This window comes from Pseudorca crassidens, chromosome 15, assembly GCF_039906515.1.
Source record: "Pseudorca crassidens isolate mPseCra1 chromosome 15, mPseCra1.hap1, whole genome shotgun sequence".
NCBI classification, from domain to species: domain Eukaryota; kingdom Metazoa; phylum Chordata; class Mammalia; order Artiodactyla; family Delphinidae; genus Pseudorca; species Pseudorca crassidens.
This window is the reverse complement of record NC_090310.1, coordinates 4,061,907-4,074,431: the sequence shown is the minus strand read 5'-3', so window position 1 is coordinate 4,074,431 and position 12,525 is coordinate 4,061,907. Positions and strand designations below refer to the sequence as shown.

At 43.5% G+C, this 12,525-nt stretch overlaps 1 protein-coding gene across 14 annotated transcripts in view; it reads left to right on the top strand.

The window, feature by feature from the left end:
* Positions 1-12,525, top strand: part of RNF216 (ring finger protein 216) — a 172,450-nt gene that overhangs the window by 74,359 nt on the left and 85,566 nt on the right. The gene's annotated exons all lie outside the window — the stretch shown is intronic.

Below are 12,525 nucleotides of genomic sequence, written 5' to 3'. Positions count from 1 at the left end.
TTTCTTGCTCCTTCACCACCCTCTTATGCTCAAATACTTCTTTTCTGTGTGTGCACATGAGCGTGCACACACTTCCTGCCACTTGAAAAGTCCAAGTGGTATTTCTTTGATTAAAGAATTGGGTGTCATGGTGGCATTTCTGTCACATGCGGTAGATGATTCACTCAGCTGTTCACATAAGGACTGATTGTGTCAGGTGAGACCAAAGCTGTCTAGTCGCCTTGCTGCTGAAAATCTTTCTTCCCTTTAGACTCCTATGGCCATGAACTAAGAATGTCTTGAAATTTGTCAACCATTTATAAGCCACTTAAGAGTTTTTAAGGAATATAATATTGGCATCCACATAGACAAGTATGTTTTAAGCCATTTTCCTAAAATAGAATGATCAGAGTTGAATATTATAATATCTCCACCTTTTGGGGAGTGAAGAAATGAAAGTAGATATTGGAAAAGGAAGAAGAAACTACACTGATAGACTAAAACCTTACTCATTTTGTTTTCAACATTAACATTTCTGTGTAAAATCTGGATATTTTCTTACAATTGATGTATCCATTAGTAATTTGTCCCCACCCCAGGCTGTTGCTATAACAAATGTTTCAGTAGTCTCTGGAATCTTGGAACTAAGAAAGCAGACTCACTGACTGTCCTGTGTGCTTCCAGTGTGTTCAGCTCTAGAATGCCTGGGAAGGCAGTGCCTGAACTAAGATACAGAGAGCAAGGGAGGTAGCCAAGGGAAGAAAAGGGTGGGAGTAAAGTGAAAGTGAAGATGTGGAATGTTGTAGGTCCAAGGAGCAGTAGTATCCTGGACACTGACGTACTGGGAGTGTGAAGAGAAAGGCTTACGAGCTGGGAGGGGCCAGAGCCATGCAGGCCTTCAGCACCATTCTGAGGCAGGAGGATGGGGGAGTGAAAAAGCAGGGAGATCTGTTTGGCTGTTGAGTAATCAAGGTGAGGGATGCACATCACTGTCACCCGCCTCTGGAGTCTCCAGGAATTGCTAGTTTGAGCTAGGAATTATATTTCCTGGTATGATTCCAAATTAGACCTTGCCAATGAAAGTGCTCATATATGATTTGGAATGCCAGAGACAGTTACAGGAATGTATCAGGGTACTTATGAGTCTGAAACAGCATCCCGTGAGTATTTTGAGGATATCCAGCCTGGGATATCAGTAAAAGCCTCCTAGAGGCTCTTAAGATGCTAGGCAGAAAACCCAGATATTCTGCTTCCTCTCTGTGGGAGGAATATACTTGCCCTGCTGAACTTGGAGGGGGCCGTGTAGCTTCTTTTGGCCAATGAAATGGGTGAGAGGTCACTTGGAAAAACAGTGGTAAAATAAATGCTTAGGGGTGATGTCAGCAAGGTGGTGGAATAAGTAGCCCCAAATTCTCCTTCCACCACAGAAACACTGATTCAACAATACATGGACCAGTTTCCTTTGTGAGAAATCTAGAAACCAGTTACAAGGCTCCTGCACTCCATACAGAGCAGTTAGCTGCATTGAGGCCTGTAGGAAAATTAGTGGAGCTCACTCCCCAGAGCCTGTCCCCCAGCACACATAGCACACATGGGAGGAAACACCTAACTCCTTGCTTCTCCTTGGGGAGGCAAAGAGCAGACTAGAACATACATCTAACATTCAGACTTCTCAGAGGGCTTACCCAAGGGGCTGGCTTATGTCTTTCCTCAATCTAAGCACCGACAGGAGGGAGCACCAGGTTTCAGATCCTCAAAAACAAAGGCAGTGGTTTGGACTAGCGTACGCTCCCTCACCTTTGCCCCTTTCCTTGGCTTAGTGTAGAAGGAGCAGGAGAAAACCCCCAATTCCCAGCTTCTGGTTAGGGAGGGGAAGAGTTGGAGTGTGCGTCCAGTGTCCCAGCTTTTTGGGGTGCTGCCCAAGGGGCTGGTTTCTGTCTCACTTGACTCAGCACTGACAGGACCCTGCATACTCAAGAGGCCTGGAAGCTTCTGAGGAAAAAAGAGCTGAGACGCTTACTGCTGCTACAAAGGACCCACAGTATAGCAGACAGAGGCCATTATGTCTCTGTGGCTTTTCCCTCCAGGAGAAAGGAAGAGTGGGACATACACCCAATGTTCTAGCTTTTGAGGGGGAGGGGGGAGCTCTTCAAGGGACTGGTTTCTCTCTTGTCCAACTCAGAGCACTGATGAGACCCACCATACTCTAGATGCCTGAGGTCTACTGAGAACAAAAAAGAGCTGGGCATCTTATAGCCCCTCCAGAGAACCTGCAGTACTGTAGATGGACACCAGAGCGAGCAAGAGATAACAAGCTCCTGAAAAAAAAAAGCCAGCAAAACCTCTCTGAATTGGGAATTTACACACATAGGTCCAGAGAAGGTGCATCCACAGGAGAGGTTTGAGAGTCCTCCATAATTTATAGCCCGACTGATTGGTAAAGGCTTTTCCCCGTACAGGGCCAGTCTAAAGACTGGGAGAGATGGCTGTTTTTCAAATGTATAGATCCTGACAAAGTAACAAGGCACAAGAAGAACCATGGTCTAACCAAAGGAACAAAATAAATATTCAGAAACTGTCCCTAAAGAGATTGAGGTATGTGAATTACCTGACAAAGAATCCAAATAATCATCATAAGATGCTCAATTAGGATGGACCCAGACATTTTATAATCAAATGGTCAAAAGTCAGAGACAAGGAGAATTTTTTAAACAGCAAGGGAAAAGCAACTTGTCATGTACAGTGAGTCTCCCATAAGATTCTCAGAGGAGGGCTTCCCTGGTGGCGCAATGGTTAAGAACCTGCCTGCCAACGCAGGGGACATGGGTTCGAGCCCTGATCCGGGAAGATCCCACATGCCGCGGAGCAACTAAGCCCATGCACCACAGCTACTAAGCCTGCGCTCTAGAACCTGCAAGCCCGCGTGCCTAGAGCCCGTGCTCCGCAGCAACAGAAGCCCACGTACTGCAACAAAGAGTAGCCCCCGCTCGCCGCAACTAGAGAAAGCCCGTGCGCAGACCCAATGCAGCCAAAATATAATAAATAAAATAAATAAATTTATTTAAAAAAAAGATTCTCAGAGCATATCTCAGCAGAAACCTTACAGGACAGAAGAGAGTAAGATGATATATTCATAGTGGTAAAAAAGTAAAAGAAGAAACCCTGCCCATCAAGACTACTGTATCTGGCATAACTAAGTGAGGGAGGAATTAAGACCTTCCCAGATAAACAAAAGCTTAGGGGGTTCCTCACCACTAGGCCTGCCCTACAAGAAATGCTAAAGGAAGTCATTTGAGTTGAAATGAAAGGATGCTAGATAGAAACACAAAAGCACATGAAAGTATAAAGCTCACTGGTAAAGGTGGATATGTAGACAAACAGAATACTGTAACATGTGTGTATATAATCACTTTTAACTCTGGTATAGAACTTAAAAGACAAAAGTATGGAAAATATATAAAATATGTTTATGGATACACAATATAAAAAGACATAATTTGTAACATTAACAGCATGAAATGGAAGGGAAGTAAGAGTAGAGTTTCTGTATGTTGATCACAGTTGTTATCAGCTGAAAATAGATTATTATAAATATACACAGAAGAAAGAAAGGAATCAAAGCATGTCACTACGAGAAATTCAATGAAACACAAAGGAAGACAGCAAAAGAGGAAAAGAGACCAAAAAGCAACAAGACATAGAACAACAAAATTACAGTAGTAAGTTCTTCCCTGTCATTAATAACTTTAAATGTAAATGGATTAAAATTTCCAACCAAAAGACACAGAGTGACTGTGTGGATTTTTTTTTTGGCTGCGTTGGGTCTTCATTGCTGCGTGCTGGGTTTCTCTAGTTGCAGCGAGCGGGGGCTGCTCTTCATTGTGGTGTGCTGGCTTCTCATTGTGGTGGCTTCTCGTTGCGGAGCACGGGCTCTAGGCACACGGGCTTCAGTAGTTGTGGCACACGGGCTTAGTTGCTCTGTGGCGTGTGAGATCTTCCTGGACCAGGGCTCAAACCTGTGTCGCCTGCACTGGCAGGCGGATTCCTAACCACTGCGCCACGAGGGAAGCCCTGGATTTTTTATTTTTTAATCCAGCTATATACTGTCTACCAAAGACTCACTTGAAATTTAATGGCGGACTTACCTGGTGGCACAGTGGTTGAGGGTCCGCCAGCCAGTGCAGGTGACGTGGGTTCAATCCCTCATCCAGGAAGACCCCACATGCCGCAGAGCAGCTGGGCCTGTGCACCATGGCTGCTGAGCTTGCGCTGTGGAACCCGCAAGCCATGGCTGCTGAGCCCATGTGCCACGGCTGCTGGGGCCCACTCGCCTGGACCCCATGCTCCGCAGCAGAGAGCCCACTGCGGTGAGAGGCACATGCACCGTGATGGGGAGAGGCCCCCACTTATGCAGCTGGGGAGGGCCCACCCACGAGCAAGGACCCAACACAGCCAAAAATTAATTAATTAATTAAATTGTATTTTAAAAAAGAAATTTAATGGCACACATTGGAAACAAAAGCATGGAAAAAAATATTTCATGCAAATGATAACCGAAAGAGAGCCAGGGTGGCCATTCTTATGTCATACAAAATAGTCTGTAAGGCAGAACTGTCATAAGAGAGAAGGACATTATATAATGGTGAAAGGATCAATTAACCAGGAAGATATAACAGGGATAAATATATATGTATCCATCGTCAGAGCACCCAAACATAAGAAACAAACATTGACATATCTGAAGGGAGAAATAGGCAGTTCACTAATAGTTGTAGATTTCATTACTCCATTTTTCAATCATAGATAGAACAAGCAGACAAAGAATCAGTAAGGGGGCTTCCCTGGTGGTGCAGTGGTTGAGAATCTGCCAGCTAATGCAGGGGACATGGGTTCAAGCCCTGATCTGGGAGGATCCCACATGGCGTTGGAGCATCCAGGCCCATGAGGCACAACTACTGAGCCTGCGCATCTGGAGCCTGTGCTCTGCAACAACAGAGGCCGCCATAGTGAGAGGCCCGCGCACCGTGATGAAGAGTGGACCCCGCTTGCCACAACTAGAGAAAGCCCTCGCGCAGAAACAAAGACACAACACAGCAAAAATAAATTAATTAATTAATAAACTCTTACCCCCAACATCTTCTTTAAAAAAAAAAAAAAAAATCAGTAAGGAAACAAAGGACTTGAGCAACACTATAAACCAAATGGACGTAACAGATATACAAAACATTCCACCCAACAGGAGCAGAATATACATTCCTTTCAAGTATACATTTTATAAGGCCAGCATCACCCTACTACCAATGCCAGACAGAGATACCACAGGAGAACTACAGGCCAACGTTCCTGACAAATGTAGATGCAAAACTCCTAAACAAAATGCTAGCAAACCAAATTCAACAGCACATTAAAAGGATTATTCACCATGACCAAATGGGATTTATCCCTGGAATGAAGGATGGTTCTACAAAAATCAATCAGTGTGATAGACCACATTAACGGAAGGATAATTATATCATCTCAGTTGATGCAGAAAAATCATTTGACAAAATTCAACACCCTTTCATAATAAAAAACACTCAACAAACTAGGAGTAGAAGGAAATTACCTCAGCATAGTAAAGGCCATGTATGAAAAGCCTACAGCCATTGGTGAAAAACTAAAACTTCTCCACTAAGATCAGGAGAAAGTCAAGGATCACTTTTGCCACTTCTGTTCAACATTAGTACTGGAAGTCCTAGCTGGAGCAATAAGCGAGTAAAAGAAATAAAAGGCATTCAAATCGGAAAAGGGACTTCCCTGGTGGCACGGTGGTTAAGAATCCTCCTGCCAGTGTAGGGGTCACGGGTTCAATCCCTGGTCCAGGAAGATCCCACATAATCGTGGAGCAACTAACCCCATGCGCCACAACTGCTGAGCCTGTGCTCTAGAGCCCACGAGCCAGAACTACTGAAGCCCGCACTCCTAGAGCCCGTGCTCCGCAACAGGAGAAGCCACTGCAGTGAGAAGCCCATGCACTGCAACGAAGAGTAGCCTCTGCTCACCGCAGCTAGAAAAAGCCCTGCGCGACAATGAAGACCCAACGCAGCCAAAAATAAATAAATTAAATAAGTTATTTTTTTTAAAAAAAACCTGTTAGAACTAACAAATTCAGCAAGGTTGCTGGATACAAAATCAACATACAGAAATCAGTTGAGTTTTTATATGTTAACAACAAACAATCCAAAAAGGAAATTAAGAAAACAGTTCCGTTTATAATAGAATCAAAAAGAATAAAGTACTTAGGAATAAACTTAACCAAGGAGGTGAAAGACTTATGCACTGAAAACCGCAAAACACTGTTGAAGGAAATTAAAGGAGATACAAGTATGTGGAAAGACATCCATGTGCATGGATTGGTTATTAAAATGTCATACTATCCAAAGCCATCTACAGATTCAGTACATTCACTATAAAAATCCCAATGGCATTTTTTATAGAAACAGAAAAAACAATCCTAAAATTCATGTGGAACCCCAGTAGCCAGAACAACCTTGAGGAAGAACAAAGCTGGGGACCTCACACTTCCACACTTCAAAGCATGTTGCAAAGCCACAGTGATCCAAACAGTATGTTACTGGCATAAAGACAGGCATAGAGACCAGTGAAACAGAATAGAGAGCCCAGAAATAAATCCATGCATATATAGCCAAGGGTGCCAGGACTACACAGTAGGATAGTCTCTTCAACAAGTGTTGCTGGGAAAACTGGATAACCACATGTAAAAAAAATGAAATTAGACATTATCTTATACCATGTACAAAAATCAACTCAAAATGGATTAAAGACTTAAACAAATGACCTGAAACTTATAAAATTCCTAAAAGAAAACATAGGGGGGATTTTTCCTAACATTAGTCTTGGCAGTAATTTCCTGAATCTGACACTAAAAGCACAGACAACAAAAACAAAAATAGACAAATAGGAATGCATCAAACTAAAAAGCTTCTGGGCAGCAAAGGAAACAATCAACAGAGTGAAAAGGCAGCCCTTTGGAATGGGAGAAAGTATTTGCAACCTACTTATCTGATAAGGCATTAATATCCATAATATATAAGGAATTTCTACAACTCAGTAACAAACAGCAACAACACAAAAAACAAATATGGGCAAAGGTCCTGACTAAGCATTTCTGTGAAGAAGACATACAAATGGCTAACAAGTATATGAAAAGGTGCTCTATTTAACTAATCATCAGGGAAATGCAAATCAAAACCACAGTGAGGTATCACCTCATGTCTATTAGGGTGACCACTATCAAAAAAAAAAAAGCAAAAAATAACAAGTGTCAGCAAGGATATGGAGAAATTGAAACCATTACAGGATGTTGGTGGGAACATAAAATGGTACAGCTGCTATTGAGAATGGTATGAAGTGTCCTCAAAAAATGTAAAATAAAACTACTATACAATCTAGCAATCCCACTTCTGGATTTTTATCCAAAGGAATTGAAGATAGGATCTTGAAGAAGTATTTGTGCTACCATGTTCATTGCATTATTATTTATAATCAAGATATGGAAACAGCCTAAATATCCAGTAGATAAAGAAAATATGGTCCATCCATATAATGGAATATTATTCAGTATTTAAAAAGAAGGAGATTCTACGACATGGATGAACCTTGAGGACATTATGCCAAGTGAGATAAGCCAGTCACAAAAAGGCAAATGCAGTATGATTCCACTGACAAGGCGTATCTGAAGTAGTCAGTCATAGAAGCGGAAAGTAGAATTGTGGTTGCCAGGGGAGCAGAACTGGGGAGTTGCTGTGCAATGGGTGTAGAATTTCAGTCACACAGGATGCAGAAGTTCTAGAGCTCTGCTGCCCATCAGTGCACACATAGGTAACAGTACTGAACTGTACACTTAAAATGCATTAATAGGGTAGATTTCGTGTTATGTGTTTCTTACCACAATTTAAAAAAGATAGAGAGCATATGGTTCACTGTCTCTTTTCCTTCTGCCAAGATAGACATGTAGAAGTAAGTTTGTTTTGAGCTACTGAAATTTGAGTTTGTTCCAACAGCATAACCGAGCACATTCTGACTGGTACAGATCATGAGAACCACAAGTGACAATAGGGGTGGAGAAAAGGAAAGATAGTAGGGAGATAGGATTAGAAAGAGATTTTTGACTGTGGGGGTGGGGAGAAGCCCAGATGACTCACTTTTCTGGTTTGAGCCACTAAGTGGGTGATGATGCTATTCACACAAAATTGGAAATAGAAGAGAAAAAGGTTCCAGGAGAGAAGATCAACTCTGTTTTGCAGATGTTGAGTTTTGAGGGTGGAGGTGTTCGTATTCAGTAAGCGTACTTTTCCCCAGTGCCTGGCACATATCAGGTGCTCAGTGATTATTTGGGACATGACTAGGGTTAGGAACGCAGGAGAGAGATGGGTTGCAGAAAGATTTTGGAGTCAGGAATAAGAAGCATTGAAAGGCGGGAGTCCTGGGGGAAGGCAGAGGGCAGAATGCAGGGAACTCAGGGGGGTTGGGGGTTGGGGTGAGGCCCTCTAGGAGTTAGGTCACAGGAGTTAGAGAATGCTGGCACCTAAGGATGCTGGCAGCATTTGCATTAGAGTCTCATCAAATTTATAGGTGAGTTTATAAGGAAAGTATTACCTTTAAAATGTTGAGTCCTGCTGTCAAAGTTCAAAATAAGTCTTTCCAGTGATTCACATTTTTTTATGTCCCTTAGTAGTGTTCTACAGTGAAGGGAATGCATCATAAAGTGTTATAGATCACAGTGTGCTTCAGAACCTGACCCTCACTTGCGGACAATAGCATTCATGTTCTAGACTTGCTTTCTACCATTAGGGTAAGATCTGCAGTGTTTGGCCCACTGTGAGAAATAAAGGGAAAACTGTCTCATGGGACCTGAGGCAGTGACAGCCGGTTAACGGTTACTGAGAAGTTCCCAGCTGTCCTTTGAAAAGAAGGGAGAACTTAAAAGTAAAACGTTTGATCCTTATTAGGAGCTATGGAAAGATTCGCCACAAGGTGGCACTAACACTCCATGAAGAAAGGTTTTCTCTTGGGCATTTCAAAAGCATGTGTGTCTGCAAAACACTGTCCTGTAAGCAGAATTGACAGAATTCTTTTAGGTTTAGTACCAAAGCAAACCACTCTTTGCATTCAGAGTTTAACATCAAAGAGTCATCGTTTTTAGGACATATGCTTTTACCTTTTTCACTTGTACACATTCTCCTTATGACATTCTTTCTCTTCAGCTACATGGCTAAACCAACTGTTAATCCTTGAGGATTCCTCATCTTCAAGAAATGAGCCACAAGCTAATTTGGGCCCTTGTGAGACTAAGGGCTTCTGCTTCCTTATTGCCGTGTCACTGCCAGTAATCTAAACTCCAGTTACGTTTCCGGGAACTTGTCACTCTGAGATGAGGCATTTATATTAATGCATTATCTGGAGACGGGCTTGAATGCCTGGAATCATTCCCCTGAAATCCCTGAAGAGTTAGTAAGACACTGTATCTTTGATGAAATGGGGGGAGAGTCTTTGTTACATTGATATGATGAAATGCCTTTGTCAAGGCCCTCTCGGCGTCCTGTGTGCTCTCTGATAAAGGATTCATCAGTTTGCTTTCAATGTGCTGCTTTTAGGAGTGGATTGGATGGGTTTGGTGTGGGACTGCAGGGTGTTAGATTAAAAAGAGATTTGAAAGTGATACTTCTGGAATATCTTTTAGGGTCAGAAGCTTCCCTGTTGGGTCTCTTTCTTACTGTCTAGAACCATAACTTTGCTCCATAAACTCAGAGATATGTAAGTAGAGCTTTCCCGAAGGGTAACCAGGACCACAAGGTGGAGCTTTAAGAATACTCACGAAGCAAGTGCTGTTAGGGAGACCATCGGGTGGTAAGACTGTAATCACAGTAGCTGTGAAGAATGCCTAGTTTGGTGTCTTTTAGTGGAGAACGTGAAGTGACTGTGTAACCGCTCATCTTTTCCCAGTGTCACTTATATTTGTTTTTATGTATCTTTCCCACCTGCCAGCTTTCTTCTCTACTCATCTTTTTTATGCTTCCCAGGCACCATCCTATCCTTGGTAGCATTCAGTGTTATTGACTCTGCAGCAGTAAAATATAACCAAAATTCACATCTGCAGTGAACCAGTTTGTTGCTAAAAACAGGCATCTGCAGCCGCCTAAAGCAGCTCAATGGCTGCGTGAAGAGAGTGTAAATGAGCCTAGACCAGCTGTCAGTGCCAGGGCAGCTCCAGCTGTGACAGTGGGCGGTTGGCACTTATTAGCAGCACTATAATTTGAGGCCCAGCCAGTCAGCTGACTCGTGTGCTGAGCACAGGCCTTTACATTTATCTAGATATGAATGAAGCTTGAGCCTCTTGTTTTCATTATCAGGAAGGACCTTTATTCAGGAAGTAATGTTGAGAAGAACCAAATGTCTGGGTAACAAAAGGATTTTTAAGTCCCCAAATGAGGGCTCCTTTACTGGCGTGGAAGTCCATGCTGCATAATGCAAGTCCAGAAAAGAAGTGGGGTGGTGTGGGAATTCCTTCTCAGGCATTTCAGCTGCCCCTGCTTCTCTCAAGGTGAGTCACTCCTTTCCGAGCCCGAGGGCTCTGGCTGAACAGCTTAAGACCTCAGGCTGCAGTGGTGTGCAGGTGTGTCAGGAAGGGTGCCTTGCAGGACCTTAGGCTCCTGGAGGTCCCCATGGCCACCCTATGAAGTGGACACTGAGGTAAAATGGTGGAGCTGAGAACCCAAAGGGGGGCCTCCCTACCGCCCCCAAACAGTCCAGAGTGGATCCGAAAGGCCATCTCTGTGAGCCGTCCTCCCAACAAGCACTGAGTAGAGCTGGCACTGTAGCAGCGAGGTTTCAGGATTTAACTCTGTTTTTGTCTTAATATTTTTTTTCCACTTTTTAAAATTCTCCATAGTAAACAGCGTAGTGAGTCTGTTCATCATAGGCTTCTCAGTCCTTGAAAGATTTTGGTTGATAACTACACACACTTCCTTACTTGACATCTAACCATCAAACATTGTGTTTGAGAAGCTAGGTCTTCCAGTTAGGGGTGTGTGTTTGTGTGTTTCCAAGAAGAATAAAAGCAAAGAAAGGCAAATATTGCTTACCTCTTCCCACCCTGCCTTCCCTAATAAAAGTCAAATAAATACCATCTCTGCTGTTGTTTGCAGTCGTTACTTAAAAGGGAGATAGATATCCACCCAAAATAGGGAAAGGTAAAAATATGCATGCATTAAACTGAAATGCCAGTATGAATAAAACATTTATTTTTGCTTCCCCTCAACTGTACAGAAATAGTTTTTATTTTTGTACAGGCATACCTCATTTTATTGCACTTCACAGATACTGCATCTTTTTTTTTTTTTTTTTTTTATAAATGGAAGGTTTATGTCTACCCTGCATTGAGCAAGTCTGTTGTTGCTGTTTTTCCAACAGCATTTGCTCACTTTGTGTCTCTGTGGCACATTTTGGTAATTCTTGCAGTGTTTCAAACTGTTTCATTATTATTTGTTATGGTGATCAGTGATCTTTGATGTTACTATTGCAAAAAGATTATGACTCGCTGAAGGCTCAAGTGATGGTTAGCATTCTTCACCAATAAAGCAGTTTTTAATTAAGGGGCTTCCCTGGTGGCGCAGTGGTTGAGAGTCCGCCTGCCGATGCAGGGGACACGGGTTCGTGCCCCGGTCCGGGAGGATCCCACAAGCCACGGAGCGGCTGGGCCCGTGAGCCATGGCCACTGAGCCTGTTCGTCCGGAGCCTCTGCTCTGCAGCGAGAGAGGCCACAACGGTGAGAGGCCTGCGTACTGCAAAAAAAAAAAAAAAAAAAGTTGTAATTAAGGTTATATGCATTTTGTAGACATAATGCCATTGTACACTTAATAGTACATTGTACAGTATAGTGTCAGCATAACTTTTTTTTTTTGTGTGTGTGTGTGTGTAGTACGTGAGCCTCTCACCGTTGTGGCCTCTCCCGTTGAGGAGCACAGGCTCCGGATGCGCAGGCTCAGCGGCCATGGCTCACGGGCCCAGCCGCTCCGCGGCATGTGGGATCTTCCCGGACCGGGGCACGAACCCGTGTCCCCTGCATCGGCAGGCGGACTTTCAACCACTGCACCACCAGGGAAGCCCTGTCAGCGTAACTTTTATATGCACTGAGAAATCAAAAAATTCATGTGACTCCCTTTACAGCATATTTGCTTTTTTGCCATGGTCTGGAACTGAACCCATGATATCTCCTAGCTTAGGGGACTGGTAAGCGGGCACAAGCAGTGCCGCTATGCCTGCTTCCTCTTGGAGGCTGGCACAGCCCTTCAGATTTCTCCCCTTGAAGCTCTCAGAGGTTGACTGCTGACTTTTCAGCAGTTGGTGGAGTGCATTTCAGAGCCAAGGTGGTCCAGACACAGCTGTCAGTATGGACTTGGGGCCTGAGGGCAGAGCAGCAGCCTGGGCCTCGGGTTTTCGCCGACTTCCCTCACCCTCAGGAAATGGGCATTGCTCTGTCTTGCC